This window comes from Triticum aestivum, chromosome 7D (genome assembly GCF_018294505.1).
Source record: "Triticum aestivum cultivar Chinese Spring chromosome 7D, IWGSC CS RefSeq v2.1, whole genome shotgun sequence".
Lineage (NCBI taxonomy): Eukaryota > Viridiplantae > Streptophyta > Magnoliopsida > Poales > Poaceae > Triticum > Triticum aestivum.
Window position 1 is genome coordinate 540,517,734 of NC_057814.1, and position 8,508 is coordinate 540,526,241.

Here is an 8,508-nt window from a genome sequence, read left to right on the forward strand (position 1 = left end):
AGTTCTCCACGGTGATACGTGGAAGTTACAAGTTGAGAAGCTTATTACTCTTGGGTGCTTGGTGTCCTTGAGCTTGTTCCTCTTGGGTGCTTGGGCGCCCTAGACGGTTGGTGGTGTTCGGAGCTCAATCATTGTGGTGTAAAGCTCCGGGCAAGCGTCGGGGTCTCCAATTAGGTTGTGGAGATCGCCCCGAGCAATTTGACGGGTACCGGTGACCGCCCCCAAGGGTTGCCAAAGTGTACGGGTTCGGTGACCGCCCCCAAGGGTTGCCATTTGTACGGGTTCGGTGACCGCCCTCAAGGGTCCCTTAGTGGAATCACGGCATCTTGCATTGTGCGAGGGCGTGAGGAGATTACGGTGGCCCTAGTGGCTTCTTGGGGAGCATTGTGCCTCCACACCGCTCCAAACGGAGATTAGCATCCGCAAGGGTGTGAACTTCGGGATACATCGTCGTCTCCGCGTGCCTCGGTTATCTCTTACCCGAACCCTTTACTTATGCACTTTACTTTGTGATAGCCATATTGTTTCTTGTCATATATCTTGCTATCACTTAGTTGTTTATCTTGCTTAGCATAAGTTGTTGGTGCACATAGGTGAGCCTAGTTGTTGTAGGTTTTGTGCTTGTCAAATTAACCGCTAGGTTTATTCCGCATTTGTTCAAGCCTAAACCGTAATTATTTTAAAGCGCCTATTCACCCCCCCTCTAGGCGACATCCACGATCTTTCACCGTTTTTCTGCAGCCGCTACTCCAGACCGCGGTTACAAAGCAGAAGGACGGCCACCGCTCGCCGATGTTGCTGTTGTGAGGTGCTGCAACGGCGGTCACCGTCGGTTCCTACTTCTCCACGTGCAACGACGGTCGCTGCATGTTGAAGTTGTGTCGAATATAGTGTACAAGGTAGGTTACAGTTGGACTTGTAGTTGTATTGTGTTTTGATAGGATATGGAGTCGTGTCCAAGTAGGACACTTGTATCCTAGGCCTTTCATATATAGCGGGGGTAGACACACGATGTAACCTATGCCAACATAATAGCACCGCAACGCAGGGGAAGTCGGCGGCATGTGCCGGCGTCCAGCGCGACCGGGTGCGGTATTGTAGGTATCATGGGGAGGAGCGTCCACAGTCAGGCCCCGGGGATGTAGCCATATCGGTGAACCTTGTTAACAAATCTCGGTGTCGTGCTTATGTGATTGCTTGGTCCTCGGATGATCGACGGTATGCCTCGGATTAAATTCTAACAGGCACGACCCCTGCTGATCAATGTAGTCATACAAAGAATCTGGCGCCAACGAGTATCAGGTTTGAGGTGGAGAAGTTTGATAGAACTGGAAACCTTGGGTTATGACTGACAAGGGTGAAAATTTGCTGGCACAACAAGGATGCTTGAAGGCATTGCGGGATGTCAAGCCAGTTAAGATGGACGATGAAGGTTGCGAGGAGTTGCAAATGGTTGTAGTCAGGGAAGTTCGGCTCAGATTAGACACATAGGACAGTTGGCCTGGACAGTCTGACGGACCGACGCGAGTCGGTTGGAACAGAAGACGATGGTGGGATCGGCGATGACGACATAGGAGCGTGATGCTGATGGTGACCGACTTCTGGGGCGTGGAAACATGTGGCGCAGGCCCGAGGGCTTGTGTGGCTTGGACAAGACTATGGCGCGAGGGTTGATTCAAGGTGGTGTACACACGGAGCTTGAAGTCGACGGGGCGTGAGGGTGGACTGATCATCTACCATGGAGTCATGTTGAAGGTGGAGCTGGAGTCTGGAAGACTTCACTCAGTGATGATTGAGGGGCTACGGCGTAAGTCGACAACTAGTCAAAGCCTATTCAGCGGGGAAAAAGCGAGGGACGCGTAATTGGGACTGGAGCCTAGTGGTCTGATGGAAGCGTAAAACTCGTCATCGGTCGGCGATGGCCGATGGTACTCTGCAGTGGGGGTTGAGTGGTGTGGGTTCGCGACCCTTGAGACTCGACCGGGACAGCGGAGGCTCGACGCGGTAATAGCGGCGAGGCGTGCGGTATGTACGGGACATGGAGACGGGCCAGGGCTCTGGTGGTCATACATGTGGTGAGACAACTGCGAATTTGACTCGGGGTGACAACAAGCAACGGTGAAATTCCTTCAAGTTTCAGACAGGCAGTGAAGAAAGGAACGGTGATGTTGAGTTCATATAACTCTTATGTGTGACACCTAATATGTGAGTTGTTCACTTTCACGCAGGTCAGTGATCAGTGTGTGATGGCATTGGACGGATACTCTGGAAGTTGGGAGCACAGACTAGAGTAAATAGGAAATTAATTTTGCTTGAGCGTTGACTGTGATCAAGAAAAGAAGGGACTACAAGTTGCAGGTGGAGTCATATGGAGTCCTTGGAGCAGCAACGGTACTCACGGGATAAGCTCAAGTCCAATGTACATGGAAGTTTGACGCATGGACAAATTCAGGGTGGTAGAGAATATTCGCAAAGGTGGAGTTTGTTGGAGTTGTGTCGAATATAGTGTACAAGGTAGGTTACAGTTGGACTTGTAGTTGTATTGTGTTTAGATAGGATATGGAGTCGTATCCAAGTAGGACACTTGTATCCTAGGCCTTTCATATATAGCGGGGGTAGATGCTACCTCTTGAGCACTGTGTTGGTTTTCCCTTGAAGAGTAAAGGGTGATGCAGCAAAGTAGCGTAAGTATTTCCCTCAGTTTTTGAGAACCAAGGTATCAATCCAGTAGGAGACCACGCACGAGTCCCTCACACCTAGACAAACAAATAAATCCTCGCAACCAACGCAATAAAGGGGTTGTCAATCCCTTCACGGTCACTTACGAGAGCGAGATCTGATAGATATGATAAGATAATATTTTTGGTATTTTTATGATAAAGATGCAAAGTAAAATAAAAGGTAATAAAAATAGCTAAGTGTTGGAAGATTAATATGATGGAAAATAGACCCAGGGGCCATAGGTTTCACTAGAGGCTTCTCTCGAGAGCATAAGTATTACGGTGGGTGAACAAATTACTGTTGAGCAATTGACAGAATTGAGCATAGTTATGAGAATATCTAGGTATGATCATGTATATAGGCATCACGTCCGAGACAAGTAGACCGACTCCTGCCAGCATCTACTACTATTACTCCACACATCGGCCGCTATCCAGCATGCATCTACAGTATTAAGTTCAAAAGAACAGAGTAACGCTTTAAGCAAGATGACATGATGTAGAGGGATAAACTCATGCAATATGATATAAACCTCATCTTGTTATCCTCGATGGCAACAATACAATACGTGCCTTGCTGCCCCTACTGTCACTCGGAAAGGACATCGCAAGATTGAACCCAAAGCTAAGCACTTCTCCCATTGCAAGAAAGATCAATCTAGTATGCCAAACCAAACTGAAAATTCGAAGAGACTTGCAAAGATAACCAATCATACAGAAAAGAATTCAGAGAAGATTCAAATATTGTTCATAGATAAACTTGATCATAAACCCACAATTCAGCGGTCTCGACAAACACACCGCAAAAGAAGATTACATCGAATAGATCTCCACAAGAGAGGGGGAGAACATTGTATTGAGATCCAAAAAGAGAGAAGAAGCCATCTAGCTAATAACTATGGACCCGAAGGTCTGAGGTAAACTACTCACACATCATCGAAGAGGCTATGGTGTTGATGTAGAAGCCCTCCGTGATCGATGCCCCCTCCGGCGGAGCTCCGGAAAAGGCCCCAAGATGGGATCTCACTGTTACAGAAGGTTGTGGCGGTGGAATTAGGTTTTTGGCTCCGTGTCTGGTAGTTTGGGGGTACGTAGGTATATATAGGAGGAAGAAGTACGTCGGTGGAGCAACGTGGGGCCCACGAGGGTGGAGGGCACACCCAGGGGGTAGGCGCGCCCCCTACCTCGTGCCCTCGTGGTTGATGTCTTGACGTAGGGTCCAAGTCGTCTGGATCACGTTCGTTCCGAAAATCACGTTCCTGAAGGTTTCATTCCGTTTGGACTCCGTTTGATATTCTTTTTTTGCGACTCTGAAATAGGCAAAAAACAGCAATTCTGGGCTGGGCCTCCGGTTAATAGGTTAGTCCCAAAAATAATATAAAAGTGTATAACAAAGCCCATTAATGTCCAAAACAGAATATAATATAGCATGGAACAATAAAAAATTATAGATATGTTGGAGACGTATCAGTAGACACACGATGTAATCTATGCCAACATAATAGCACTGCAACGCAGGGGAAGCCGGCGGCATGTGCCGGCGTCCAGGGCGACCGGGTGCGGTATTGTAGCGGTATCATGGGGAGGAGCGTCCATAGTCAGGCCCCGGGGATGTAGCCATATCGGTGAACCTCGTTAACAAATCTCGGTGTCGTGCTTGTGTGATTGCTTGGTCCTCAAATGATCGACGGTAGGCCTCGGATTACATTCTAACACTGCAGGTGCTGCAACGGGGGTGTCATCGTCGAACGCCGCCACCGATGTAGATAGTGTACCATCGAGGCTGCAGCAGGGGTCTGATACGTCTCCAACGTATTTATAATTTTTGATTGCTTCATGCTATATTATATTCTGTTTTGGATGATTAATGGGCTTTGTTATACACTTCTATATTATTTTCGGGACTAACCTATTAACCGGAGGCCCAGCCCAAATTGCAGTTTTTTTGCCTATTTCAGAGTTTCGCAGAAAAAGAATATCAAATGGAGTCCAAACGGAATGAAACCTTCGGGAACGTGATTTTCGAAACAAACGTGATCCAGAGGACTTTGAGTCTATATCAAGAAATCAACCAGGAGAACACGAGGCAGGGGGCGCGCCTACCCCCCTTGGGCGCGCCCTCCAACCTTGTGGGGGCCACGTTGCTCCACCAACGTACTTCTTCCTCCTATATATACCTACGTACCCCCAAACCAACAGAAGCATCCACGAAAACCTAATTCCACCGCCGCAACCTTCTGTACCCGTGAGATCCCATCTTGGGGCCTTTTCCGGCGTCCTGCCGGAGGGGGCATTGATCACGGAGGGCTTCTACATCAACACCATAGCCTCTTCGATGATGTGTGAGTAGTTTACCTCAGACCTTCGGGTCCATAGTTATTAGCTAGATGGCTTCTTCTCTCTTTTTGGATCTCAATACAATGTTCTCCACGATTCTTGTGGAGATCTATTCGATGTAATCTTCTTTTGCGGTGTGTTTGTTGAGACCGATGAATTGTGGGTTTATGACCAAGTTTATCTATGAACAATATTTGAATCTCCTCTGAATTCTTTTATGTATGATTGGTTATCTTTGCAAGTCTCTTCGAATTATCAGTTTGGTTTGGCCTACTAGATTGATCTTTCTTGCAATGGGAGAAGTGCTTAGCTTTGGGTTCAATCTTGCGGTGTCCTTTCCCAGTGACAGCAGGGGCAGCAAGGCACGTATTGTATTGTTGCCATCGAGGATAACAAGATGGGGTTTATATCATATTGCATGAGTTTATCCCTCTACATCATGTCATCTTACTTAAAGCGTTACTCTGTTCTTTTGAACTTAATACTCTAGATGCATGCTGGATAGCGGTCGATGTGTGGAGTAATAGTATTAGATGCAGGCAGGAGTCGGTCTACTTGTCACGGACGTGATGCCTATATACATGATCATACCTAGATATTCTCATAACTATGCTCAATTCTATCAATTGCTCAACAGTAATTTGTTCACCCACCGTAATACTTATGCTCTCGAGAGAAGCCACTAGTGAAACATATGGCCCCCGGGTCTATTTTCTATCATATTAATCTTCCAACACTTAGCTATTTTTATTGCCCTTTTATTTTACTTTGCATCTTTATTATAAAAATACCAAAAATATTATCTTATCATATCTATCAGATCTCACTTTCGTAAGTGACCGTGAAGGGATTGACAACCCCTTTATTGCGTTGGTTGCGAGGTTTATATTTGTTTGTGTAGGTGCGAGGGACTTGAGCATGGCCTTCTACTGGATTGATACCTTGGTTCTCAAAAACTGAGGGAAATACTTACACTACTTTACTGCATCACCCTTTCCTCTTCAAGGGAAAACCAACGTAGTGCTCAAGAGGTAGCAGGGTCGTGTCCGCCGGTGTTGCGATGCAGCGCTCGCCACCGGCTCTCGGACCTGCGATGCAACGCACTCCAGCGGCTCCCGTTGTTGCTATGAAGCGCTCATCGGCGTCCCGGCGGTCAGCTGCTGCAATGTAGCCCACACCGGCGGCCCCCGTAGTTGCAATGAAGAGCTCCCGGTGATGCAATGGAGTGCACGCCGGCGTCCCGGTGGTCATCTGCTTGCAATGGAGCCCACACCGGCGGCTCCCGCAGTTGCAATGAAGAGCTCCCGGTGATGCAATGGAGCGCACGTCCGGTGGTCATCTGCTTGCAATGGAGCCCATGTCGGCGGCTCCCGCTGTTGCAATGAAGAGCTCCCGGTGATGTAATGGAGCGCTCGCCGGCGTCCCCGTGGTCAGCTGCTGCAGTGGAGCCCACGCCGCTCCCGCTGTTGCAATGAAGCACTCGCCGGCGTCCCGATGGTCAGCCGCTGCAATGGAGCCCACGCCGGAGGCTCCCGCTGTTGCAATGATGCTCTCGACGGCGCTCCCGGTGATGCAATGGAGCTCGGCAGCGGCATCCAGTGCTGCAATGGAGCGCTCACCCACGGCGTCCCCGTGCTGCAATGAAGCGCTAGACGACGGTTCCCGGTGGTGCGATGCAACGCTTGCCGGCGATGGCTCAGCGGTGGCGTGGTGTTGCCTTGATACGGCTGGACTAGATCGAAGGAGGGGCTGGTCTGATTCGTGCGATCCGGAGGAAAACGACGTGCGTGCTTTTTGACCCATCCAACGGCTGAGAGGAAGGAATCGGACGGCGGGCGACCCGACTGATTTCTCTCCAGAAAATCAGTCGGTGGACGCCTAGCAGCCGCCTTTTTTAGGCAAACCAAATTGCTGTAGGTTAACCAGTCTTGTATCTCGCAACAACGAATGCATAGACTCACCTGGTGCGGGAGCTATATCTCGCTTGTAGCAAGATATATGCTGCCCTCGCCCGAAAGCTATTTCCCACACCTAGCCATTGGCCTAGCCCAGTTTCGTCTTTTTTCACTTTCGTTTGGTTGGGTTTTTGATTGAGACGCTCCATCGATGCTGGCTATCTTCACTGCGGTTTTTTTGAATTTTTGAATTTTTTATTCATGTTTCTGTTAACTAGTTTTTCTTCATTTTTTTGGATTTTTTGTTGTTCAATTGGTTTTCTTCGTTTCTTTCTCAGTTTTATTTTATTTCCTTGGTTTTTCTTGTTTCTTGTCTCGGCTTTCCCTGGTTTTTTGTCTTGTTTGTTTTCTATTTTTTTTGCACTGGATTTTCTTCTGTTTCTTCTCTTTCACTTTTTCTTCGGTTGTCCTTTGTTACTTCCCCATTTTTTTCCTTTTTATTTGTTAAAATTCATTTCTTAGCTTTTTTCCTTTTTGTTCATTGGTTTTGTAATTTCTTCTCCGCTTTTTTGGCTTTACTTTTTTCATCGTTACACTTCGGATTTTGTTTTTCTTTTGTTTCTTTTTTACTTTCATGGCTTTCACCAATTTTTCTTTTCTTTCCCATTTCCCTTTTTTATCTTTGTTTTTTGTTGCATTCTTTGATTTTGATAGGTTTATTTTGGTGTTCTTTCGCTCTTTATAGGTTTTCACTATTTCTATTCTTTTTGCAGTTGGTTCTTTTGGTTTTTATTCCAAAAAATTCGAATACATCAAGAACATTTATATAATACATGTTTAACATTTTTCAAACACTAGTTTAGCTTTTATTTGTACTGGTCAACAATTTATCCACCAATGTTGTAAATATTTTTCAAATGCTTGATTAATATTTTATAATATAAAATTAACATTTTTAATGCTTGGTCAATATTTTTTACATATTATAAAAATTTAAAATGCTTGATTACATTTTTTAAAGACAAGATAACATTTTTTAATACAGGGTCAACATTCTTTCTATCCACATTCAATATTTTATGAATGCTTGATAATTTTTTTTCAAATGCTTGATTACATTTTCTAAATACACGGTCAACTTTTTTCACACACATTGTATAATATTCATATACATTTTTCGTATATGTGAGATAATTGTTTTTATTTATACACATTTTAAATTTTTCATATGCTTGGTTAATTGTTTTTCAATACATGATCAACATTTTTTGATACACATTTTTTAAATGTTTCAAAGGATTGATTAACATTTGTTAATACATGGTCTACATTTTTTCTCTATACACATTTTTAACATTTTCAAATGCAAGATTAATAATTTTATATAAAAGTATAATATTTTCTAGTACTTTATCAAAAAAAATCTGTACACATTTAACATTTTTAAAACGCTTAATGAATTTTTTTTCAAATACTTATGAATATTTTTCAAATATATGATAAAAAATTTCAAACACATTGTATATTTTTAAATACATTTTTAATGTCCTTGAGAA